Source organism: Ammospiza nelsoni, chromosome 2 (assembly GCF_027579445.1).
Source record: "Ammospiza nelsoni isolate bAmmNel1 chromosome 2, bAmmNel1.pri, whole genome shotgun sequence".
NCBI lineage: Eukaryota > Metazoa > Chordata > Aves > Passeriformes > Passerellidae > Ammospiza > Ammospiza nelsoni.
The window spans coordinates 25995184-26022118 of record NC_080634.1 but is presented as its reverse complement, the minus strand read 5'-3'; the positions used below and the strand labels follow the sequence as shown (position 1 = coordinate 26022118).

General features: G+C 39.0%; 1 protein-coding gene across 2 annotated transcripts in view; it reads left to right on the top strand.

Moving 5' to 3' along the window:
* Positions 1–26935, top strand: part of ZBTB20 (zinc finger and BTB domain containing 20) — a 473031-nt gene that overhangs the window by 96622 nt on the left and 349474 nt on the right. For both annotated transcript variants that reach the window (XM_059466192.1, XM_059466193.1), the window contains one exon: positions 23702–23823. The gene's annotated coding sequence lies outside the window, so the exon portion shown is untranslated. The remainder of the gene's footprint in view (positions 1–23701; positions 23824–26935) is intronic.

The following is a 26935-nucleotide window of genomic DNA, read 5'->3' as shown; positions in this document are numbered from 1 at the left end:
GTTAAGTTGTTTAATTTATCTTTTTGGTTTCTTTTTTTTTTTTTTTTCCATAGAGATATTTACCCCTGTGATATTGATATGACGTATATGTAGGAATGTGTAGTTTCCAGGTAGGGGTATTATGCTTCAAGAAACAATGCTTATGTATTAACAGTGTTTTCCTGCTCTGATAACCCTTACTCTTTGCAGCTTTTTGTGTAGCCAGCAGCAGTGTTTATAGCTGTTATGTGCTTTTTGCAGTTTCATTGAGTTTTGACAGCATAGAATCTGAAGAAATATTTCAAAATTGTTTCAGAGCTGCAAATTGCTTTCAAAATTTACATGGGTAAATTCTGCAGTGACTTACACATTATAACAGGTAGTTAGCAGAGCAAAGAGATGTCCTTTGAGCAACAGTCCAAAATTATTGCTAGCTAGCGAAATCACAGATTAAAGTAAGAACAATTTACTGGAGTTAATACAAATTTAAAGGCTAGTTTGTTGCAGCATTAAAAAAAAAAATGCATGGCTTCTCTTGTTTAGGACTACACAACTGGAGCAAGGAGCTTTCACCTGGGATTCAATCTGAGGAGTTATTTGTTGTGTCTGCTTCTTCAGAGAGATTTAGAACAACTCTGTTATGGGCAGGTTTCTTTTTTTTTCCTGGTTCCCTTCCTTTTCAAAGGGAAGACAAAAAAGGTCAATGTATAGAAAACAGAGAAATAGACTGGAGACATGGATGTTATGAGGCTTCACAGCCTGTGAATTTCTGTTTATGATCAAGGTTTCTGGCCAGACTTCTCCAGAATTTTCAGCTAAATCTCATAGGGAGTCTTACTCACATTGTGTCTGTAACAGTGAACAGCCTAAATCCTGGGCAGGCATTCCAGCATTTGGCCTGTTAGTAACGTCTGCATGGTTTTTCTGATTAGAATTTGAAATTGGGTATATCAGCTTTTTAAGGAAACTTTGCAAACAAGTATTTTTGATAAACAATAAACATTAGGAAAACTCCATTACATAAGAAATGAGAATATAAACTCCAACCATATTTTTTGGGAGGAAATAATTATTCTACTTTGTATGTTAGTATTCTAAAACTAAACTGTATTAATTCTCATTTTCTACCCAGCCAGCTGATGTCCACTGGATACTTAAAGTACAGTGGACACAATGGTAATTTATCTTTTTGGTCTCTTGTCAAACTCATTCCCTCCAGTTCTTCTAAGAGCTCTTAAGCTTCTAGCAAAACTATTGTCTAAGTAATAACAAACTTGAAACCCAGTCAACTCTGCAAAGAATTGGCCAAATCTGTGAATTCATACTGAGGCAAAATTTACACTGAAGTCAAAATTAGGAGCTTTGTCACTTACAGGATTTCTGTCAGGCATAAAATCCTACTTACTTTCTTCCCCTGTGGTAAGGATGACTGAACACACTTTTAGATTGTTAGAAAGTTTGGACACAGAAAATCAATTTTTTTAAATTAAGGCATATATTTTTATGAGCATTCTTTTGGGAAGGGAGTATCTCATTTAAGTAATAATATTTCTTAAATAATAGTAGAATGAAGTATTTGAAGATTATAATTTTCATTCTCATCAATATCTGGACAGCAGGATCCCATGACTGACTCAAGATAAAATGACTGAATATGGACATATTTTTGCCAAGTACAATGTAGAAATAGGAGACCAAGCTTTAAAAGATGGATGATACTTTTTGTATGAATTTAAGTCATATTCTTAATCAACTGGTTTAAATTTATTTGAGTTAGGCAGAATGTGTCTGTTTTAAACACTCTTCCATTTTGTACTGGGTATGTAATAGGTTTCAAATCTTTATTCAGATACACTTAGGTCTGAGAGAAAGTCCATTATTTCTCCATCTGAAGTTGTTCCCAGTGGAATGCTCTCAAGAATGACAATAGTAGAGCTCATGTCATTGTCCTCCTATCAGAGCCTAACAGCAAAAGTGTGTGGCTGTGGGGACACTTTACCAGCATCTTGGCATTTTCCTAGTAGGTAACAGTAGATTCAATTACTTCTTTTGCCATGTTAAATGCTAGTGTGCTTTGAAACCTGCACTTCCTTGCTTCTCCTGCTTCCTCTTCATTTTCCTGTTTATTCTTATCCTTCCCCCATAAATTGTGTTCTCTGATGTCTCTTTCTCTGTTTCTGTTTTTCAACAGCTCTGCTCTTTTGTGACTAAAGCCCTGAATTTCATTGTCCTTACTCAAGTAAAACACCTCTTGAAGTCAGTCATGGGTTTATCTTCCTGTGTTTTGGCCTTTGATTTATTGGGTAATTACATTATATCCATAGCAAACCCTCTGTATTTTGGGACATGGGCTTCAGTCAGCCTAAGGCCAGTTAATTATACATTTACCTGTAGAATGAATCTGCTTACTTCCACTACCTCATTTGGAAGCTTGTTAGAAATGTGCATGCTGCTTTAAGATGCAAATTCTAATGAGTAGGTGGAGAATAAGTTTTTTTGTCTGATAGGTTAGTACCCATTTAAAGACATAGATGGCAATCTGCTTGTGTGATATTCAGTAAGATCTCAATGTTGAGTGTCCAGAGGGTGTGAAGTGCTTAAAACAAAATAACTTGGGAGCTGAGGAGATAATTATATATGAGAGGAAATACTGGGAAGGGCAAAGAATGCAAATGAAGGCAGGCCAAGATAGATTCAGTGCCACAGACAAACTCCCCATTTACCCCTCCCTCCAATACACAGACAATACCTTCAATATCCTATGTGAGTTGGTGAACATTCTGCTGCATCTAAAATGTGCATGCATTGCTTCTACTGGATATTCAAGTCTCTGAGCCCACCCTGGTTCTTTGGAGTCCCAGGTTACACTTCTTTTGTGTTGGGGAGAAAGTAGGGAAGGTTATTTCATTGTAGAAGAAGGATTTTATTTGGGTGTTGCAATTTTCTGTTAAGATTATTTCTTACTGCCATGAAATGGAACATATGGGCCTTTTACACAAAAGGTATAAACTATCAATGTCAGATGATTGTAAGAGATTGTCCAAACTAAGTGCAGTTGTCCATAATTAGTCCTGTACTTCATTTCACCCTTTGCTGGTAGAAAATAAAACCCTGACCACTTTCTCTCTTACCAAAATGGGAGACTTTCTGTGTCTGCATCTCTGATGTATTGTTAGGCTGTAGCAAAGTGCTTATGAATGAAAGTGTTCTTACCCCTCTTCCCTTAGCATCTACTATTGGCAGTGGGACTTGGGTTTCTCACTTAAATGAATTTTTTTTTGCTCCAGTTGCCTGTTCTTCTGCATGTCAGATCCATTACATTTTAGATGCAGTGGATTATGGTGCTTTAAGGACATAGAGTAGCTGCTACATGCCTGTGAGTTAACAAAATTTAAGTATTTAAATCACATAGAAAAATGAAAAGTGTTTTTTCCTGTGTTTGGAATGACTAGTAGCTTTACAGCCATCAAACTGAGCATGGAATGACCAATTGACCCTTCCACTTTGTATGTTGACTGGTGACTAAAAATTAGAAGTCTTTCCACCCCTGCCATGAGGTTATGAGAAATGACTATGTAGTAATTAATGCTTCTGTATCATTTTTAACTGCTTCAGAAATATAATATCAGATGCTCAGATGGCATCAATTGGCTTAGCTCCACTGAAGGCAACAAAATGCGATGCCAACTTATACCAGCTGAGGATCTGGCCCACAGTTAAAAGGAAAAAAGGGACAGGCTGCCAATATGGCAGGGAACATATTGAGATTTATGGTAGTGACTTAATCAGTAAAAAGTTCTGCTTGAAGTGGTTGTCTCTTTGCACATTCCCATTAGTCACTTGAGCTGGAGATATTTGAAGCTCTAGCACAGCCTCTGTGGGCACATTTGTGCTCTTGCACCCTGTTCCACACTCTGTGCTCTTAAATATCTGAAAGCATCCCACATCACTCCTGTTCTTCTAGCTAGCAATCTCTCTTCAGAGGTCTACACAGATTCTGGGCCATACATATTTTTCGACATAATTTTAATTTGGATGACTGTGTTTTTTCCTTCTTGCCTATATTTCTGGTGTTGCTTTCTTAATCACACCTAAAAATAGGAGGAATTTCATGTCTTTTGTAATTCTTATCTAGCTGTTCTGTTTGCATTTAAGTATTATGTTAATCTTGATAAGAATAAAAAATTCCAGTTTGCTGCCTTTGTATTCAACTATGTATGTAATTTTTTTACTCAGAGATAAGGTGACTGTACCTAATGTTATACCTGTAAATTTTTATCTGCTATAAATATGATTGAATCATTTGAAGGATAGAAATTCTCCTGCCTGTATTACAAAGCTAGTGAATGAAATACTTATGAAAGATGAAATGGCTGTAGAATCTCCCCAACTTTTTTCTCCCTCAGTAATACAACCATTTTAGCATTTGGTTATAATGAGTGCTAAACTTGTGAGCCCCCCCCCAGTTCTGATACTTTGTTTTTGATTGTTAACAATGTTTAGAGAATGTAGTCTTAACAATGCCCAGAGAACATAACCTTTTGGTCCTGGAAGTCTCCATGCTTGGTCCCATCTGTAATGTAGGTTATTCAAGAAGCTCTGTGATCCAGTCTTGTAATGCAAAGTTGAGAAAACTTCTCTTCTGCACTGAAATACCTGCCTTGAAAATGTAACAAACTGATTGATGACTTGGAATTGGACCTACAATGTTACGTCCAGCCACTTTTGGATCACACCCTACAAATACATTTTTAAGCAAGATAAACTTTCAGAAGTAGGGGTATTTGAATATCAAAGCCTGCAAAGTTTGTTGAGTTTTATATATGTAATGAATTTTCTATGTTGTGGTCTAAAAGTATAGAAAAATAAACTAATCATTAAAACCTCTCCAGATACAAAGCTCTGTTTTTTAAGAAGTTTCAAAGGATGCTTTGAATGACACGCAGTCTTTTACCATGATATATTTTCCTGCACTTCAAAGTAAGAGTGAGTCTTCTGTAGCATCTGTATCATGTAAGTGCTGAAAAGAGTGCTGGGGAGGCAGGACACAGTGTTAACCTCTTTTTCTTTTAGTTTGCTGATTATTGTGGGTGTCAAAGAATCCAGTGCTACCTCAGCTGGAGGACTGTTGCCTGTTTTAGGAAAAAAATACTGGAAAATATTTGTGTTTTAACCAACAGTTGGAAGTTTAAACTTAAAGCATGTAGTATCTTCAAATCCCATGTGCTGATAATAGTAATAATATAGTTCATATAAACTCTTGAAAATATTGTAAAGTACTTATGGGAAAGGTATAAATTGTATTAAAATATTGCAACAAATGTTTAAAGCCATATTTTTTCTTATATTCTCAGTGGGCTTTTTTAGAAATTGCATGTATTTTATAAGTTTCCAATTTATATCCATTTTAGAAGAATCTTAGAGTGGTTTTACAAAGTAGCATTGTCCCCATTTGATAGGTGGGGAAACAGAAACACAGATAGGGTAAGTAATTTTCTCAAGGTTGTAGGATAATTCATGGCTAAAATAGGGAAGATTCTTTCTTGGCATTGAGTGTTTCATGCACTGTTCTGCTGCTTCTCCTCTGTGTTAAAGAATGCTACAGTACCTTTGTGATACGTTTTAAAAAGAAACGCAACTTGTGGTTTCATGTTTACAGGTCTCTTTGAAAGCCCTTTTCTTTAGCTGTATATCTTCATCTTCTATCCTGACCTCTCATCAAAATTAAATTTTTATACACCCAAACCCCACAACAGAGTGAAAGACTGAACATCATCTTTGGCTTGCCTGGTATTAGAGTCAAAACCAGAGGGCAGAATCTAGCTAAGAAATACTGAGTTTAAATTCTTATAATTGTACTTTAATGCTTCAAGAATTGTTTCCTGTATATTGGACCAGAACAGAAGGTTAGTAGGAGATAGATGTCCCCAGTTATAAATAATTGTGACAACAACTAACAGTACAGTGCACTTGAAAGAACAGTTATGTCTTGCTGCAAAATGCATCCTAACTACAAAAATGACAGCCTGCACGGTGCTGTGGATGGAGGGCAGCTTGTACTGCTATTCAGAATAATAATATTAGCTTGTATCTGCTTAGAATATCTCAGAGTTTTGTAAATATCTCCTAGAAAGTAATTCAATGTTTCTTATTTTGGTATTATGTAGGAGTGCAAGAAGACATAGTTTGTAAGAAATTAGCAGTCAGATTATAGTACTTCTGTGGCACAATGTATAATTGATATTCTTTAAAATTACAGTGGCTTTTACCTTGCAAGCACAGTGTTGATGCTACACGTTGTGGTTGGGCTGGCACCAGTGAAGACTGGTGGTTAATCCAGTCTCTTATTTTACAGAAGTCACTGCAGGAAAGGACACATTGTTTTTTCAGGCTCCTCAAAGCTTTGCTGAGGTGCACACATATGATGTAATTTGAAGGAAAGTTTAACTTTACAAAAAGCATAGCTTCATCCTACAGTTGTTGCCAAAATAGTGAATCCTGGCCTGTTCCATAACATCAATGATCCCTACTTAGAGTTTGAAGAGAGTTTATTGAATCACTGTTGTCATTAAACCTTATTGCACACTTCTGTAAGGTGCTTTCTGTTCTTGGACAACCTAAGAAGTGTCTTCCCCTGCTACTAAGCCATTAGAAACAAATCTGACCTGCACTTACATTTGAGTCCTTCCAACATGCTCTCATCATTCTCATGCCAATGTCAGCCTTAGGAAAGACATTCCCCAGTGAATGGAAGGACACAGTTTCCCCTGCCACTGGAGGCTGTGTTATAACATCTGGTGACAAGTAGCATTATGTGCATATATTCCTAGGGTTATTTGTCCCCTTTGGCCCTCCCAGCTGAATAGATCTGCATGTGGAGCAATGGAATCAATAGGTGGTATCTTCAGATTTTTCTCTTTTAGATGGGATAAGTTCCTGTTGTTACCACCTCTGTATCAGAGGGTTGTGTTTATTTGCCAAGTATTGGGATGCACTGAGTATTGTTAGCATGATTCCTGTTCTGTGTTCCCACAGGAACTTCTTACTTCCACATCTGTGAAACTGGAGGTGCATAAAGGGGAATCCAAAGCTTGTCAGTATCTGTCAGCTGCAGATCTGGAGAGCCTAAGAAATACATCATCTCAGGCAAAGAGAGGGAAGGATATACCCTGCACTTAACATGGAGAAACACGAAGTAGCTTGTATTGCTGTCTAAATATTTTGGAACTAATCAGACGAAGAAAGCTGAAGTGGTAGCCAGTAAAATGTCCTCTTGGACCTTCATTACTGTATAAGCTGTCTGAAGTCTATGCAGAAAAAATAGGTAAAAAGCTTTACTAACACTGACTATTTTTTCCTGAAATAATTGGTCTATCAACTCAAGAGGAAAGTAGCTTTAGAGAAGCTGAGAAATGAGCCTGTGTTGAAATTTTCTATAGCATTTATGGCCTTTTACTCTCCAGCTTCTTGCCCTTACTAGAATTATTTATTGTTTATCTCACTGAAAGTGAACTTAAATCTTAGTTCATGGGCTAGTTTTCTTGTAGAGCTAGAAAAACCTCCTACTCTTACTGTTGAGCACAGCTCTGACAGTAGATAACTAAACCACAACCACATTGGCCTTTTTGTGCTGGGGGATGTTAAGCAGCAAATTGAGATTATTGGGTTATCTAATGCCCCAAAAACATGTGGTATACTGTAATGTGCTTCACTGGAGAAACTCTGATGGTTAGAATACTTTGTCCTTCACCACTAGGAGTTTCTAGGTCAGAAGAGCTAACATAAAACAGTGTAAGCTAAGATAGCACAAGAAAACTTGTTAGACAGAGCCAATGCTTCTGTCTCCTGGTTCTACAGATGTCATTGGATCACCAAATAACAAAAGCATCATGATGAGTAATTACAAGTCAGGTTTAGAAGAATACATCAAACCATGTAGTGCTGGATAAGACACCTCTAGAATTTACAATATTCATCTAGTACCTAGCCCATGGCAATACTATCCACAATAATTATATGCTACGCCAGCTATCTCGAGGATCAGTTTAGCAAGAGAGCAGTTGCTTTGCCCAGGGAAATTTAGATTAGATGTAAAATTGGATTTTTCATAAGGCCTTGTTTTTACCTAGCTACGAATGTTTCCTTAGCACAAGTGAAAACTTTACACATTTTAGCTCAAACTGTACTCCACTAAGCCTCCCACATTTATACCCATCTTCTTGGCAGTCATCCCAAAATATGTTTGGGTTGAAGCATTACACATTACATTTGGTGAAGCTTTAGCATTCCCTGTTGCTCACATCAATCCTTATTTCTGTTTGCTTTTGTAATTTACAGTTAATGAAAATTCTAAGTTTACCTTTGTTTTTGTTGGCGTATGTACAAGAGAACTCTTTAGCCTTTTCAGCCTCACATCCAAGTGAAAAGCTGGATCCAAAAGGGAAGGTAAAACCTATCTGAGTGCTTCCATTTTAGCTGGAAGCCCTTAGCATGCATGTCAGCATTGTAACATTACATTTCTGAAGGAAAAGCAGAAGAGCCTTGCTCAGGGCTTGACCTGTGCCTGGGCTTGTGAGGGGGCTTGTAAGTAGCAGGTAGAGCAGCTGATCCCAGCGTGAGAATGCCAGATCTCAGTGGCCATCTGGTTAATGGCCTTAACCAGTTCCCACTCCCTTCCAATTCAGGCAAGATTCTGCCTGAAATTAACAGGAATTCGCCTGATTACCAGAGTGGGAACGTGGCTAGTAGCAAACTCGTACTGATGACCTTAACACAGCGTAGGCAATATTGACAAAACAAACCATTCTGGAGTTAGTGCCGTCTTTTCTAACGAGCCTGTTAAAAGTTGACTCACAGATTTTCAGTTCAGGAGATACAATTTGTGTTTACCTATGGTACCACCTATGCACTGAGCTGTGTATGTACAAGGTTATAATGTTAAGCAATGAGCTGTAAACAGATGGTACATGTAGAATTTCTGTACATACACACAATTAGATAATGTACGTGATTTGTATTATGCTTTTTAAGCCACTTATTTGAAAGACAGTTTTGTGCATTAAGAATTCCTATGCAGCTATCAAATTATTATAAAAGTAAGCTGTGAAAGGCACCCTTTTCATTTATTTTTGGTGCTCATTACACATTCTGAATCATTGCTTCTTCAGAAATGTTACCTCCTAAATTAACAAAATATTTTGCAGGTGAGAAACACTGACAAATTTTTAAAAATGTGTAACCAAAATTATAATATGGTTGCGTATTTCTGGGAAAAGCTGGTTTCACTAAGCCTGACCAAGCCTTCCTGCTTCTGCTTATAGTGCTATGTATAACCTGTTTTTCACAGGTCATCAAAGTGTTCCATTATCACTGGGAACTCTGATCGCATTTTGGAAGTTCATTTCCTGCTTTCTCGTTCTTCCTGTGTGGCTGTAGCAGAGGCTGTGCGGTGTGACATGGGAGAAAAGCACTGTTTGCACCTGTTTAAAATCTCCAGTGCTTTGTGTGGTTCCTGGGCAACAGGCAGGAATCCTGAAAAGCTAGGCTGCACTCGCTCAATTGTTGCTGGCAGCTGTGACTTTGAGAGAGCGCAGAGCAGCTCGTTAGCAGGTTGCCCGTGTTGTGTGACATGCACCAAGCATGTCAAACCCTGAGCTCAGCTCGCCGCCTCTGCTGCCTGCAGTCGAGGCCAGCTTGCCTGGGGTTGCAGCCTTGGCCAAGGAAAGCATTGCAGGGATGTGAGGTGAGTTCCTCCTTGGTACAGGGGCAAGGAGGTGAGGCAACGAGTTGTGAATCGGTGCTTGCTGATTAGAAAAGGGGAACGGTGGCACACAGGTTCTCTGCTCCAAAGGGTGCTGTTTTCCTCCAGCAATTTTGTTCTTTTCAGACTGTGTTTGCAGTGGTGGAACATAGAAATGCAGGGGATAAGATGAATTTGAGTGTGAAAGTGTGCACACAGACGCATGGATACATTATATATGCATTACAGTAGGGAAATACAAGATGACTTCATTGGATAATTTTAAATTTTATTATGAGCTTTGATTTCTGGTCTCGTTTACTTTGAGGGATCAGGATCAAATCAATCCTTACAACCTTGATCTTGGCCTATTTAGGCAGCATCCAAGCAGCAGATGCAGTCACACTGTTTGACTGGCAACTTCAGACCATTTCATCTTCATATCTACTCAGTTTGTGCCTCTTGGCTCAATAAAGCATCTCTTTGCTCTTGTAAAAGGAGTTAGTATGTGATAAATCTAGTTAAACAAACCACAAAACTACAGCATCCTTACAATCTGTTGAAAACTACATTATGAGATGAGAACAGATCTGCCATTGTCTTGAGATCTGTTTGCACCCTTTGCAGTTTTAACTAAGGAGTGATCTATAGACTGATCTCTTTTCTCCAGCTCCAGAAAATCTCCTTTAGACACATAGTGCTAATATTGACAATGGAAGTCATTATCCCAAGATGAAGAAAAAGCAGAAGGAAGTCTGGCTACTAAGGAAATTAGATACACTCATGAAAAAAAAAAGCTTATCAAGGACCACTTAATGAAATTATAATCTAACAAATACATATATGTATATATGTATATATATATGACATATATAACCCCTTGATCAGAAAATCCCTGGCCAGAGGCTTACCAGCAACTAGAAAGATTTAGTGCCAGGCAGCAAGACTTCTCATTTGTCCTGCCCACAGGTACAGTGAGTAACTGCCCTGGCTAGGGTCAGGGACATGCTCTTGAGCCTGTCTGCTGGTCTGAAGAGGGATGTGATGTGGGCATGGTAGGTTTTTATTTGAACTGTGCTCCAAATGCATGCTTCAGTGCTTATCTGTTGTTGTTGTTGTCTTCTTTATCCGAATGAAGAATGCACTAGTTGTCAGGTACTGAGGGTAAACGTGATAAAATTAATAGAAACCAAAGTATGACATAATCATGTACATTCAGCACAAGTCCCTTGATTTATTTTGTGATCAGAGCTTTTTGTTTCCTCATCTAGAAAATTGTGATAATTGGTGTTTATCTCATATTGCTGTACAAAAGCAGTTATGTTGTAAACTCTCTTTTCATGGTCGTCCCTGTGTTTTTCTGTTGTAATTTCCTTTTCTGTTTTAAACTTGGGTTATAATCTGTCTTGCCATAAAGGACCTTCTGAACTCATCTTCTGACATTAGTTTGGCCATCAAATCATTGAAGGGAATAAACTGAGATATGTGTGTAATCTATGTGCTGTTTTTGCTGTCTTCTGTCATGCAGGCAGGACTAAAAAAAACTTGAAAGTTGACATCCCTTTAGTAGGAACTCTCAGTTTTTATTCAAGAACAAGATACAGGAGTATTATTCTTTAGGAAAGTATTTGTGGTCTCTTTGGTTGGCCTTGTTTAGCACTGTTCTTGATACCATCTCATCACTGCAGTGAGAAAATTGCAGGTTTCCTCCTCTGCAGGTAAGTTGGCAAATTCCTTTTAATATGGCTCCACTGTTTCTAAAATTAAAAAAAAAAATATCTGTAGGACTTATGTCAGTTTAGAGCATGTTGTTAGCTGGCAATAGCAACTGTGCTACACAGCACACGCAAGTCAGGAGCTGGATGTTTATGAAACACATGAGAATAGGTGTTGCATTTTCTTATGTACTGCTTCATTTTACATAAACTGTATAGTGCCAAAAACACCCACTCAAAAATAAAGTGCAATAGAAAAATGGCATTCAAATGTTAAGGATATGACTTAAAGCTCTTAAAGCAGCCAAGTACAATGAGGTTGAGAGACTTACTCAGTTTATAAATCATACTGTTGTCGCAGGTATTCCAGCTGATGCAGTGGGGAGGACAGACCCCAAAAAGAGGATTATGTGAGATGCCACATGTAGGTACAGTAAGATGAACACAGTAGCCTGAAATTCCAGTGGAAGTACATCTGAGAAGATTCTCTTTAGTTTCTAACTTGTTATCACCATATTTTAATTCATTCTATAAGTGACTCCTGTGCTTTTAACATCCCTGGATTCTAACAGTCTGCAAAATAAAATGTCCCCTGTCTCAGAATGGTGTCCTTGCCTTGTTGCCATAGATGATATCTGCCTTCATATACCATGACATGTCTTTCACTGCTTCCTCATGAGCAGAATTGTAGCAAGATGATGTGCTTCACTGGGAGCCTTGCTACACACGAACAATTTTGATTGTTCAGGAAATACCAAACAATCTCCTCTTCCATAGGCTCCCTGGTGAGATTTTGGGGCTAGCAAATACATCTTGAGCCAGTCAGGGTGACAGTAAACAAGTGGGAAGTGGCTGCATTGGAAGCTGAAGACAGAAGAGTTACATATACTTTAACTTGGGTCGCATCCAGACATGATTTTAGAAGGAGGAAGGGAAAGAAGGAAGTCTGCCTCTAGGGTTGTGAGCATGGGCAGGCCCTTTCCTTTCATGCTGTAGTCTCTCATCTTGTTGTGTTTTGTTGTTGTTAGTGGCGGGGTTTTTGTTTTGCGAGGGGAGCGAGGGAGAGCTTGTTTCCAATGCTGCATCTTCCACATGTCTAGACACTGATATATATGTAAAGACACTTGAAGGGGTAGTGTTCCTTCTACTCTGTGCTTCCACCATTGCTGCAGGTAGTGAGTGATACCTATTGTCATATTTCTGGTCCTTAAGTTTACTCAGAGCCTAGAAAAAGTCCACCTTAGCGCTTGGATACAATGCTAGCCATCTTTGACTTTTACCTTCTGGCTTGGTTTATTCTAATGCGTGTCAAATGGAGGAAAAGGAAAAGGAAGAGAAGCCATAGAAAGAGGAATGTAAAATCATCTAATAAAGCAACATCAGTACATGATATAAAACTAAAAAATTAATTAGAAGATGAACTTTCCTTCCAAATTACACAGTCCTCTCATTCTGGGCTTCCCAAGTTGCCATCACTGAGTTTCCTTGTCAGTGTTTCAGGGGACGTGCAGCACTAGGTTGCATTGTTCCTCCTCTCTTCTTTGTGTACGGTTCACAGCTTGGCAGTTCTGCCTAGTCACTGGACAGTCGCGTCTTCAAATAGTCCATCAGACATGCCTCGCTTCATAACAGTGCTTTAAAAGATAAAATAATCCACCTCTCAGCACTGAAAGTTCACTTCTGCTACAGAATGTGATCATTCTGTTACAGTAATACTGTCTGGGCTAAATTTACTAAATTTACAGTGTTTCCTCTGTTATCATTCTCCCGCTCCCCTTTGCGCTGCTGTTGATCTGCATTGAAATTTCGTAGCAAAAAGTTCTCTTAAGAAGCCAGACCCTCAGAAAAGAAATTTCCATGGGGTAATTTTCTTCTTCAGTATTTGAGGGTCACCTTGCCTGGTCTGTGGCTTCAGCTTGCTTTTTTTTTCTCCAAGCTTAACTAAATTGAAAATTATTTGGAGACAGTGAAGCTAATTGTCCTAATTAGTACAAGTGGGCCCAGGTGGGGATAGAACTTGAGACCAGTCTGGTGGTATTGGTAAAAAAACCTCCTCCTTCTGAGAACTAGGTAGTGAAATGGAGAAGTTGGGGATCCCTAAGACTGTGATATTCCTCTGATAAGGTTTTTAGTTTTTTAGTTTATCTTTAATTTCTGCTTGAATTGTTGTGAATGTGTTGATTGTATGGATTTTTGGATATGAGAGGCCACATCTGAGAGAGGGAGGTTACAATAAAGAAAAAGCTTCCTTTCAAATAAAGACCACTGAGTGGTTACTCCAGCCTTGTAGCTTTTGTTGATTCTGAAATAGCTAGTAGTGCATTTCATGCTGTGTCAGAATGTGCTAGATTCATCCAGCAGCTGGAGAGGCATGGATTAGCCACCAAGTGAAGAAATACAAGGGAGAATGCAGAATTTTGTTGTGTTTGTGCTATGTTGTAAATCTGAAATGAAAACTATGACAATGCTAACAAGGTGCATGAAGGGGCGTCTTTTTTTAATGGGAGTTTTTCATGGAAATGGTTAAAAAAAAACGTTGGAAATCTTTGAAGGTGTAGTTTTTGTGTAAGGAGATGGCAGGATATTATGCTCATCTAACAAGCATCTATCATTTCATTGCTATTTTCTCTGCTCCTTGATCATCCCTCTCCATTTCTGATCCACCTTTATGTCGGTAGCTGTCACTGAAGGCTTCTGCTTGCTCCCTTGCATCTGACAAAGATTCTAAACAGGGCAGATTCTGGTTGTTGACTTTGAGAGTAGATTTTAGCCCAATTTGCATAGATAAGATTTGGCGTGCTATCCTGTCCCGAGTGTCTGTTCACTGAAAAACATGCAGCTTTCTGTGCCTCTATCATTTTTTTTGCCAGCAACCTGGCAAGAAAAACTCTTTTCAAGTTCTGACCTGGCTGATGGCTATTTGATGGCATAGAAAAAGAGGAAATAAATAGCAGTCAAAGTAGTCCAAAACACATTAATTAGGTGAGGATTTAGACTAACATCCTGCATTTCCCTGTCACCTTCAGGAATGCCATTGAACTATACTTCTAACCACCACACTTTTTTGTACCTGTGGACTTAAAGGCTTTGCCCTTGAGGAAAATAACTTCCCCAACCCTGGCAATAACACAGTTAAAGATATGGAATAGGTCAGCCAGTGCCTGTTATGGTCCTGTAGCCACAAGGTAATCCATCTTCCCCTTCATAAAAATCTGGCTGCAGTATTATTGTGTGTAACCCATGCTGATTCTAAAAGCAGTATGAATTGTATACATCTTGCACATCAGTTTCAGTGTCTTAAAAAATGAAGAATTTTTTTTCCTTCTTCCCCTTCCTTTGAAGTTTTAAAGCAGAACTTGCTGGTGACCCACTTTTGCTAACAGTTCTCTTAACTAACCCCTGTACTCACTTATACATTTTTTTTCTCTTCCACCCACTGTCTGTCTAGCCTGGTTTAAAATTTTTATATATGTACTTTTAAAAAATTGATTAGTTGGAGAGCTGCCCGTTCTTCTGCGCTGTATAATAAGGATTTTAAAACTGCACACTGAATTCTGTATAGTGTAATTAAAACTGACCCAGATTTGGACCTGAGAACACCAGGACTTAGCCAAACTTGCCATGAGCTGAGTTCTGATGGCAGATGGAAGCTAATGAGGACACACTACACTCCAGAATTTCCCAGCTGCTTGGCCCCTTTTTGTACAAACAAGGTTTGGAGTGAAGTCCCAATCCCAAGAGCATGTTTAAGCAAATGTACTGCACCCAGTGTTTTGAGAGACAAGGCAGTGCTTTCGGACTGCTTCAGGAAAATTTTCAGGCATTATTTCTAATGGGCTTTTACTGTGTATCCCAGTGTCATGAATATGCTCTCGTCCATCTTGTCCTAGTCTGAGTGTTATTATAGGGTTCAGACCCTATCTGAATACCCTCCTCCCATTTCAGTTGGGAGTGTTTCCACTTTAAATTAATGGAGTCTTAAGATCCCAAAGTACTGGGTCTCCTTTCGACCTGTGGTTCCCTTAAGTGGATTCAATGTCCTGGGACTATTCAAGCAGATGTAATTGAAACAGTTTGAAGCAGCTGTAGCTGGCATGTGGTCTCTCAGATTGCTAGCACCTGCTTGGTTAGGTTTTTTTGTTGTTTGTAACTCACTAGAGTGAAAATAGTGCCAAAACCAGCATTGGTCTTGGAGCTGATAAAGCACTCCAGCTCCTATATCCCTTTCCCCTCCTAGCCCAGACACCTCATTACTGGTGCCTGCAATAATGTTGTTGGTAGCAAGCAGAAACAGGTTTATGCTTCCCCTCCAACTGCCTCCCTCCCCTTCAAGCCACTGCATTGCCAACACTGACTCTCTTCTTCATCAGCAGTAAGACTTAATCGTGCTCAGGTGTGCAGAGCGTCTGTGCCCTCCTTAGGAAATTGGGCAGCCCATGGTTTGCTGTGTCTGATGCAGGCAGCACCAAATTTATCTGCTGCTCTAACAGTCTCACTGCTGGCACGGCAAAGTTACTGTTCTTCATGTGTAACAAATGACCCAGGAGTCCTGGGAGGTTCTGTTCAATACTTCTGCTCCCTTCCTCTGGTGTAGTGTACACAGATTTTGGTTACTGTGTTCCTGCTCCAGTCTAACTTTTAATATGGTAAGATTTCAGAAGGGACTGTGAGTCACTTGGTTGCCTCTCTGTATCCTGTGAATTATTGTAATCAAAGTTCAAATTAAACACAGTAGTGCACTTGGCCAAATACAGTAACAACACACAGTGGTGTGGTTTTCAATGTAATATTACAAGATGGCATATTGCAACGTTAATTTTTTTAATATATCCCTCTATTGACTTCCCCTTAGTTTGTGCATATAGTTTATGTGCCTCCCTTTTATTTTGTTCCTCTGTGCCCTAGAGATAAAGGATGTATATGGATTTTTAATTCCAGATGTTTTCATATTTGGTATTAGCCCCACATCTCACTTGCTCTTTTGCTCTCTCTCCCTCCCACACCTTTTTTGGGGTATCACCATTTATTTCTAAGGTGAGAGGGTTTTGTCCTCAGCTGATGTATGGGACTTGATTGCCTCCTGCAATAGCTTTAAAAAATGCTATTTTGGGGAATTAAAAGTCAATTTCACAAGTTTCCAGGTTCTGAAGCTGTTTCTTTATTTCTTTCTTTTCTTTTCTTTTAATCCACATCTTGTATTCATATCACATTGTGAAAGGTTTTGGTTTGTCTGTAGATCTTTGGGCTGTAGACAAAGTCTCTTCCCATGGAATATTCCCTCTCTGCTCCAGCACATGTGTTAATCAACAGCTCTCTGTGATTTGTTGAGCTCAGGCATTTGAAAGGTATTACTGAAGGCAACTTCTCTGGGGCTCAAAATATAATTTCAATTCAGTGGAAGTTAAATGCCAGTTTAAACATATAGAATTAATTGGGTTTGGGATTTTTGCAGTGTACAGGAGATGCTTCCCTTTAATTATTTGTTTTTACAGTACGAAATACTCCAGGTTTTACCTTTTAATTTGCATTGTGTGCTTAGATGCCCTGATAAACTACCTTCTATAATGTGTAATGGTGAAAGTGGTGCAGCTAAACATTTTAATAGTTGTCTGATGGATCTGCAAAGGAAAAAAGAAAAATGGAATTCCAATCAAGACGGAATTGTTTTTACTAATCCAGTGAGATAATGTCACTGCTTGATTTTTCTCTTGTCCTGTTGTGATTTGTAGTGTTTTGTTTGTTTGTGGACTTTTGTTTTTTTCCAGTCTACACTCTGTCTTTCCTATTCCCTTTTGGTTAGTCTCAAAATGTCTACCAATAAAAACATCCATCTGTAATGATAGCTTTTGCCACTCTTTGTAGTCTGGAAGTGTTGCAGCTGCAGATATCATCTACTGAATAAAATGTCAGCTACCAGTTCTAAGAGGGAAAGCTACTAAGGCTTAAGTTAAGAAACAGACAAGGACTGTGGGTCTCAGTTTTTAGAGATACTATTTTAAAATATTTTTTCTATAAGCAACACTTTTTGTGAATTAAATATTGAAGAGTAAACATGGAATATCTTATCTTTTTCAGATGTTTTGAGTACCTAGCATCCTTTGGTGAGATCAGTAGGATTATAGAAGGGAAGCTGTTCTTGACACCACAATGAACATAGCACCCATGAATATCTAAATAAATAGCAATAGAAAATTAGAAAATGTCGTTTGTATGCAAAAATATTCGGGGGTGTGGAGGGGAAACAAGCAAAGAGTAAGTATGCAGGTGTCTATCTTCAGATTTCTTAGTGCCATTTGTAGCCAACCAGAACAAGAAAGCATCTGCCACTCTTATGGTTGTCTTGAAAATAAATACAGTTTTAGGTCAGCAGCAAGTGACAGCTGATATATTTTACTTCTAGAATGCTTTTTTTTCATGTACTGAAGTTTACTTTAAAAATGTAGGCACTAAATAATTGTGAATTCTACACTAAGTATAAGAGGTAGTAGAGAACCAGCAGGATTTATGTTCTGAAGAAGTCTATCTGACATAAGCAAAGAGAAAAATATATAGATGTTCTTTTCAGTCTGCTAACATCCTGACTATGAGTTGCAAATGAAGTGGTGTTTATTGTGCTGAACCGTTCTTTTTGTACATTTAATTTGAAGGTATCCATTCAGAGACTGTACATCTCTTACTTGGATACAGATAACTGATCAATTTTATGTGAAGCATGCTAGCTTTTTGTGCCTATGGAGTACAGCTCTTTTCAAACTAAGATGTACTAGTAACTAGCACAGGAGGGAGACAGAAAGGACAACAAAGGAAGTTAATAAATTGATAATGAAGCAGGATTATAGAGGATTGAGCATGGATATTAGAACCATTTCAAACATACTTTTTAATCACTACCACTCTACTCTGATTCTGTCTAGTGGCACCACCCTGAAATGGATTATTGAGTATTTGGTAAAAGACCACTTGACTAGTCATTTACTGGCAAGCATGTCCACATCCTTGAGAGAGGTCAAGAGGTTAAATGAGTGGCAGGCAAGATTCTTCTGTTTACCATGCAGTCGACCTCTCTAGAAGAGCCTTTACTTATTTAAGTTGACAAAAATATTTGGAAAACTTGCAGTACGGTGTCGGATCTGCAAACAAATATTTTATTGTCCAGGCTTCGCCTTCCATCCCTGCCTCATAAACATACAAAGTTAAGAAATTGGTGACCAATTTAACACTGAAGTGAATACAAAAAGATACTGTATTGTGCTTCTCACTAACAAATAAAACTGTGTAAGTGAATCAAACTGATGCAAAGTGCAGAGGAGGAGATGCTAACAACAATGAAATGGGCTCTAAATCAGAGAGCATTTTCAAGAAGAAATCCCAACCCAATTCTTTCTGTTACATTGACCGGGCAGTTTCTTAAAAGAAGTATAAGCTGTCTCATACATACTTAGAACATAGAACTCTTGTCTACTTCCCAAAGCTTCAGTTTTTGCTTTTCCCAAAATTTCGTGCTTGACAACTGGACAGAAGGCTATGCTGAATTAAATTTTATTGTTCTGGTGTTCTCCATCCATTTGCAGTGCACATAATCAGGAATTCAGCTATGTCCCAAGAAACCCGTTTAACCTAATGAGAGCAAATGGCAATGGGTGTTCCTTACCCAAGACAGCAGTGCCAACGTTTCTGCTTAATTGGGACATATTTGGCTGGTTCCAGTGCTTCAAGTGGTTTTTAAACAGGTGTTTAATGGGTGTGGGATTCTGAACTCTGCCCTTTTGATACAGCAATTGCCAAATAAAGATTAACAGAAATAAAAAGATCTAATACAGAATAATAATTTTTGTCTTTGTATATTTATTCAGCATAATTTTTACTTTAAGTCGCAGGCGGGTGGGGAGGTGTTTCTTCTCATAATTGAGAAAGTCCATTAAATAGAACAACAGGATGTCTAGCAGGGTGTCCTAATTAAAATTACCCTGTAATTTGAACAAAACATTCATTTGTATGTAGCTAAGGTTGACCTAAACCCCATCTAAATCAGGAAAAATTATAATACAATTTTTTTTTTACTGCTGAAAATGAAACTTAGCATTCTGCCAGCAAACAGCATGGTTCTGTTATTATACAGTATTCAAGAGTAAGGATTTTCTCTTCAGTGTTCAAAAAATAATGTTTTGAGTAAATTTAACAAGAGGTTTCTCTCCTGCCTCTACCCTTTGATAGTATTCATTCATGGTTGTGTTTCTGTGGTATTTGAAAGCAGAGACAATTTTGTTCTGTGCATACTGTAAGCCCATCTGAAGCTTTGGTCGTGGCCAGTGTACTGGTGAACTAATAAGCAACTGAGACAGCAGCTGCTTAGCAGGACTGATTGGCTCGGGCTTGACTCTGCTCTCTGCGACTCCGCAGTTTCTGCCTGGCTTGGAGTGCGAGCCGGGTAATTCTGTTATCTCGGGGAGTGTGGGCCTGCATACATAATCCAGGCTGTCTGCACAACTGAGGAGATTGTGCACGCCGTGTAAAAATGACCTGCTCGTGCTCTGGCTGTCATGCTTTGAAATGCTGCTGAGGCAAATTGTATTTAATGTAATTTATCAAATCTAAGTGAATGTTTGAAAGAACTAACTTCAGAAATATTGGTTGTATTTAAGAAGAAACTCACAGCATCCTTAACTTGACAGAGCTGCACAAACTGCAGCTTGTGGATGTTGCTTCCAGGACACAAGGTGGTGGATGTTTATTTATTTATTTATGCCCACTTTCTGGGCAGGTTAGAACAGTGAGGATTTTCAAAAATGCTCAAAACTGGTCTGAATATGCTGCTGATGGATTAAACTTAGACTTCTTTGCCCTAATTTAAGTGGAAAGAGAATCACACCCTTGTTCCTTTTGATAATCCCACCTATATGTACAAAGAGTGGAACTTAATAATAGCCAATGCTTTATTTGCCAATGCTTTATGTGCAATAGGACTTCCACTGAATTGTTCTTCTGCTTAAACCAGCTTTTACATTTTAATCTCTCAGCTTCAGTAGAGTATATAACAACAAAAGAAAGGGAAGGGAAAAATCTGATGAACGATTTGCTTAACCAACTTAAGGCTCCAAGAGAATTGTTAAGAAGAAGATAAAATTTGAGGCTGGTGTTGTGGTAATACACTTTTCAACTGATCAAGAGCACTTGAATAGAAGGTATTCAAATGTTGGCATAATTTAAAATTTTAGTTTCCTGTCATTGTTTTAAAAACAGTCAAAACTGATGTGGGTACCTGTTGTTATGTGGAAAGAGTAAAATTAATTCAATCAAACAGGTATTGGCCAAGTTTATTTTATATGTGTGTCTGCACATATATGTTATCGTGTGTATATTTAAGTATGCAAGCTTTCCAATGGACAGTTATTTTGCAAAGAAACACATTCAGTGACACCACAGGAAGAATATATGCCCAAATGGGTTGTACTTGTAACTGTACCTTAAGGGCAGTTGAAGGAAAATGGGAATCTCCTGTTGGGGAAACCAGCCAAGCCTTTTGTCTAGGGGTTGCATAACTTGAACATGTATAGGTTTGTGTAACAACCCGTACAGCTGCCTGTGGTTGATAAAATAACTGTAACCATCTTGAGAGAGTGTGGAAGGCTGGAATGAAAAATAGTAGTTGTGTGGATGCCATTGCTTCAGACTCGTGTATGCTGGAAAGCATTGTTTTGTTATTGTTGAACAAAAGTCCCCAGTTCTTATGCCTGCTCTGGTGTCCTACCCCTGAGGCCTAGTTGTAACTTGGCAATGCAAATTCTAACTGCAGTGCTCAAAAGGTGTGTGTTGGTTGTTGAGCTGATGAAAACAGGTGAAGATCAGGTGTCCACGGATTCTTTTTCTCAGTTCCTTTAATTTCCAAAGATGCTGAATCCCCTGTGGGTGCTAACTGGCTAGTGAAGCTCTTCCTTAGTGACTCCTTCTCCTGAAGATATTGTGGGTGGTGGTGATCCCCTACCAACAAAGGATTTCTCTTGTAGAATGTAAAATATCCCAATGTCCTGGAGCGGGGAAGCAAAAGAAAGGGAACTTCAGAGTCTTCTGTATTCAGCTGAAATCCAGATAGCCATCCTGCACAGCCATTTGCACAGAGTGGCTTCAGAACTACTGAGGGTTACAAAGTTAGTTTCCAGTCAGGACGGAATCGATGTTTCTTCCCTGGAAAGCAGCAAAAAGATGTGTAGCATGGTTACTGTAGAGATGGAAAGGAAAATTCCTGCTCTGTATCTCCAGGTGTATTTTCTGAAGTCCTTGAAAGATTTTTCAGGAGCTTCGTCATCCTCATCGTCTGGTAACAGTGGTTCTTAATCACATGCTTTATCATTTGCCTTTGGCAAGAATGCTCAATTCTTTCCATTTGAATGTGGGACCTTGCCTTATTGCCTCAGGGAAGTGTTACTCTGTAATGCATGTCACTTGAGGCTAATTCAACCTGCCACTTGGAAAATGCCCTTGGTGCAGATTGTAGCAGTGCACCATTATCTCAAGCTATTTTTCATCTGAGGCAGACTGCATCTGTTCTGTATGATCTGTGTGGCCCAACAGTTTATTTTAGGTTAGCATGTGAGGTAGGATTTTTTTTACCTTTAAAGCTGTGATGGGTTTGGCTTCCAGCTGTGCAAAAAGAGTATTTTTCCCTTGTCATACCAAAGCAGCCCTAGACATCACACGGTGTAGGTCTACAGCAGCTTGAACTAATCATGTTGATGCTGCTCTGTTGCTGTTCCTCCACTTGAACAGTTCTGCTGCCTCCCTAGCTCTGACCCCCAAGTTTTCTGCCTGGGTCTTGAGCTGCAATGAGGGTTTGATGTGGCTAAAAACACATGGAAAAGAAGCCTTCATTCAGCTGAAAGCTCCCTGAACCAGGCACTTGCCCAGTCCTGCTCTAGGGTGGACTTGGAGACATGCGACAAGGAAAGGAAGGAGATGAGGGAAGGATGGGATTGTGACAGCTCCAGTTAAAATCAGCTTACATCATAACACAGCCATGCTTGTAAGGTTCTGGAAATGATAACCCAGTGGTCTCAGCAAGATACAGCTGTGAGCTTAGGATATTATAATCAGGGGAACTGTGGCTTTGGAATTTCCTTCCTCCCCTGTTTTCTAATGCATCATTTTGGTATACATCAGAAATGCTGAAGATCACACACCTCAACCTTTCCACCCTTGAAAAGGGAAAATGATATGAAGGCTTGATTAATTTCTTTTATGAGGTTTGGTTGCTGTATGTCACTAGAAGCAGATCAGGCAGAGGGGGAAAAAAAGAAAACATTTTTGTAAGCAATAGGGAATTTTCCCCTTTGAAAAAGAGCTAAAACTTCATTAACATTTCAGCCAGCTTTAAATTAAAATTTGCATCTGAAAATAATCCATAATGTGTTTTGAGTGCCAGTGAGTCATATCAGAGCAGTATCAGCACAAGTTTCTTGTGCTTACAGCTTGTGATGTGGCTCCTGTATGGTCAGTAACAGTGCGTCCCTCATGCAGGAGTGAGAATTCCCATTGAATTAACACTTGGCCTTGTGCTGATCATACAAAGCCAATGTGCCCCAGGCCACATGGCTGGGTGGGGCAAACTGAGTGGAGCAGATGAGTGCTGGATCCTGAATTCTACACCTGCTTTGTGTGCAGGCTCGCTTGGCCTAGTGCTTTTTACCAAGAATAGTCCTATTCCATTCCATTGCAATAGGTCTGTTTACACCAGAAGAGGTTTCTCTTGTAACTCTGCAAATCTCTAATGTTCTCTTGTAATTTCCATGGGACAGACCCTTTGAGCATGCCACCAGAGTGATTGGGTCATCTTTCACACATCCCTACACCACTGATCAGTGATACTTTAATTTTTCTGCCCCACTGTGCACAAGTCATTGAGTTTGATGTCAGGAGGAGAGGTCACAAGTGAAGCTAGCAGCTCTGCTATGCAGACAGGACAAATGGGAAAACTGCTCTGTATCCCTAGGTTTTGCACACATGACAGCATGTAGGCATCTGCAGCATGCAACCTGAAATGTTTTTGTTTTTCTGCAAAGTTTTTATGTGAAGTCTACATCGATTAGACCTGTAGCTGTCCAGAGCAATTGGTACCCCAACTGCAGAACTTTTGGAGAAAAAAACTTTGCTGATCGTATCATGCTTTTGGTAGGGCATGTGCTGGAGTTCCTGACAACTGTTTCTGAAGGGTTTTCCTTCATGCAAGGTCTTAAAAGATAATTTTCTCCTCTTTTTTTCCCTGCTCTCTCCTCAGGGAACTAGAGGGCTTGACGCATCCTTTACATCCTGCATTTACTCTGACCACAGTCCCTCCCTGTTCTCACGAGCGGAGCTCAGCCCTGCTTCCCTTCCTGTTGATTCCCAGTCAGCTACATGGTAAGTTTTCATTATCTCTAGACTTGTTGCCATGAGGTAAAGCTCTGGCAGACTCTCTCTAAAATCCATTAGCACTGGGCATTGAGGGCAGAGCACTTCATGCCCATCAGAGACCGTTCAGTTGTATTCCAGGCTGACTGCAAGGAAAGGAGGATAGTATTGAATTAGCATTGGAGCTGAACTTCGGCATAGATTGTTATAGGAATAAAATATGAAGTAAAATATGTGACAGAATTAAATCCATCAGTTCTAATAAAAGAAACAGAAGAAAGCAAAGAAATATTGGACCCTTAAATCCCATTAACCAGGCCAGAGAGAGAATGCGTTAAAAGGAAGCTGCACTGTATCTTTTTTCATTGTTTGATGAAATAATCTTTTTCACCCTTTAAGTAGTGTGTTTAAAACTCCTAGTATTTCTGAAACAAAGGGAATATACAGCCACCGAGCTAGCTGGTTTTTATACCTTCCTTTCTGAGTATTGTCCTTCAGTGCAATACAGAGCCATTTCTTTGTTCTCACAAGCTAGCAGTTAAATTGTATGTAAATGTATGCAAATTAGATGCTGTCTAATAAAGAGAGTCATTAGATGGAAGAAATATTTAGTTTAGAGGGAAAAAAGAGAAGAAAGCAGGTGTATTTTGCAATAGGAAAATGTGAGATTGCAAAAGCCCCTCAAACTTTGGGTGAAGGCTTTTTATAAAGCCATTAAAATATTTTCTAAAAGGCTTGCCCCACTCTTGGTCCTATTTTCTGTGTGTATTTTTATGTACATGCATTTCTGTGTTCCTAAAACTCACTGGCTGTGCTGTGCATACAGACATGTAAGTATTGTACTCATAAGTATTTTATTTCTTTAAATCATATGAATTTACACACATGTAATGTATGAATTTACACACATGTACCTTGTACTAGGGTGTGTTTTCGGCTTACTGAGTATAGAGAGGTGGAATTCATGTGTTAAATTTTATTTTCATAGACTGATTTATTTGTCTATGCCCTGACTGGGTACCTTTTCCCGCTAAATAATCTTCCTCCATTTTGTCAACCCTTTCCTCAACAATTTTAAAGCTTTATTTTTCCCCCATTTTATTTATTCACCAGTGCTCAGTGCCAGATGCATTTCCATTCTTTCACTTACATTTTGTGCCAACTTATCCCTTTTGAGGTATGGATCTGATTTAAGCTTGAAGCAGCAGTGACCTTTCTAAACTGAAGTTGCAGCTTTACTGTCAGGTGTCATAACACTAAAATGCTCAGAATGTGAAGCTTTGTGTCATCCAAAACTGGAGATTCCACACCTATGGGTGGAGCACTTATATCCATCTAGGTTCTGAAAGATTTAAAATACATGAACCTTATTTTCTTGCCTCTTTTAAGGAGATGAAATTTGAGACTTGTCTCTCTCTACCTTTTGAATTTCTACTCCTGATCTTTCAGCACTTCAGTTTGAATGGGCCAGTATACAAAGGTGGTATGGCTCAATTATCTTCAAGTCATTGTTGTATTTTGTTTCTGATGGGCAGTTAGCATGGTTTCAGGCAGAGACAATAGCTGTATGTCAACTTGCCTATTTTTTCTGTTGCAATTTTGCAAGTCTGGAAGTCTAAAGACATATATGTATATGTGTATAAAATATATGTATATAAAAATAATGTTGTTTAAATATTTACATACAAAGCCAAAGGATTGGCTTCCTTCCCAGAATTACTGGAACTACCTTCCCCAGGAACATTTGGACTTGAGAAATCTCTACAGCAACACATTTTTACTGAAACCAAACAACTTGTGAAGTGAGTAACTCGCTCTGTACCCTTCGTTGTTCATATGGGTTCTTTAGCTTAGACTGATGGAGAGACCTCTCTGCATGGGTAGTTCATTTCCAGCTAATTATGATAAAATTATCCTTTATTGCCATTTCCATCCCTCAGTTCCTCATTGGCCTATTTTATGAGAGATATCTTACAAGGGAAGCTTGGACATAGTGGGAATATGTTTGCCACAGTTCTAGGCAGGTCCGTGCTGTGTGCTGCATCTGAGCAGTGCAGTCTGGGCACTGCATTCCTTTCTAGACAGCTAAAGATCAGTCAGAGTGATCACTCAGAACAAGCTGACCCCCAGCTGCCCCGTGTCCCAACCACCCTGGCCTTGGCAGTCAGCAGAGAAGGCATAAAGTGTCTGCTACCCAGTGGGAAATGTAGGCAGGGTGATTGATAGGGCATGGTGGAGGTTTGGCAGTGAATATTTCAGGTAATCTTGAAGGCATGATAGAATATGTACAGTGAAGATTGTGAGGAATGCAAAGGAAATCTGAGCTGTAATATAAGGAAGCTAGAGAGAGATGAAGTTAAATTGAAGAGTAACAAGGGATATATTGGTGACTCGGAGGGATGAACCCACGTTAGCAAGCAGAAAATGTTGGTGTTTTACTGACTCACTTGGGGCACCACTCTTCTAAGCTGTCTGGTGTTGAATGTCCAGAAGATCTGAGTCATAAGTGATGCAGGCATTTAATATAGACTTTTACACAGAGTTTGCAGTCTAAGTAAGTATAGATATGCACATTATTTAGATTTTTAGAGGTGATGGTTAATCTTGAAACCCTAATTGAGAGATTTACACTGGACATGGGACAGGCTGCAAACAAAGTACCTTCTGTCTCTCACATTATTGGTCTGGTTGCAAAAAATAGATGTAGATGAGTGATACTCACATGGGAGAAGAACAACGTAGGCTTAGGGGCAGGGATCTGACAAATTCCACATTCCTTCCCATGCTTCCTGTGGTCTGGAATAATTGTTTGGGGCAGGAGAGACTTCAGTGCCTACCTACTTTTGAGGATATGCATCTTGCTGCCTTATCCATCTCAACAATAATACAGCTTTCCTACTCTTGAAGTACATTACAAGCATATATATGCATTAAAAGATCTGAGGTTTCTGTATATTGTGATGATGAATCCAATAACAGTACTGTAGACAGATATGGGAACCAAACCCCTGGTGCATCAGATCAGGCATCCATCCTGTTAATGTCTTCAGCTTCAGCAATGGGAGGCACAAGAAATCCTAAGTTGTAATAGTGGAACAACTAATTTTTTTCATTAGTGATC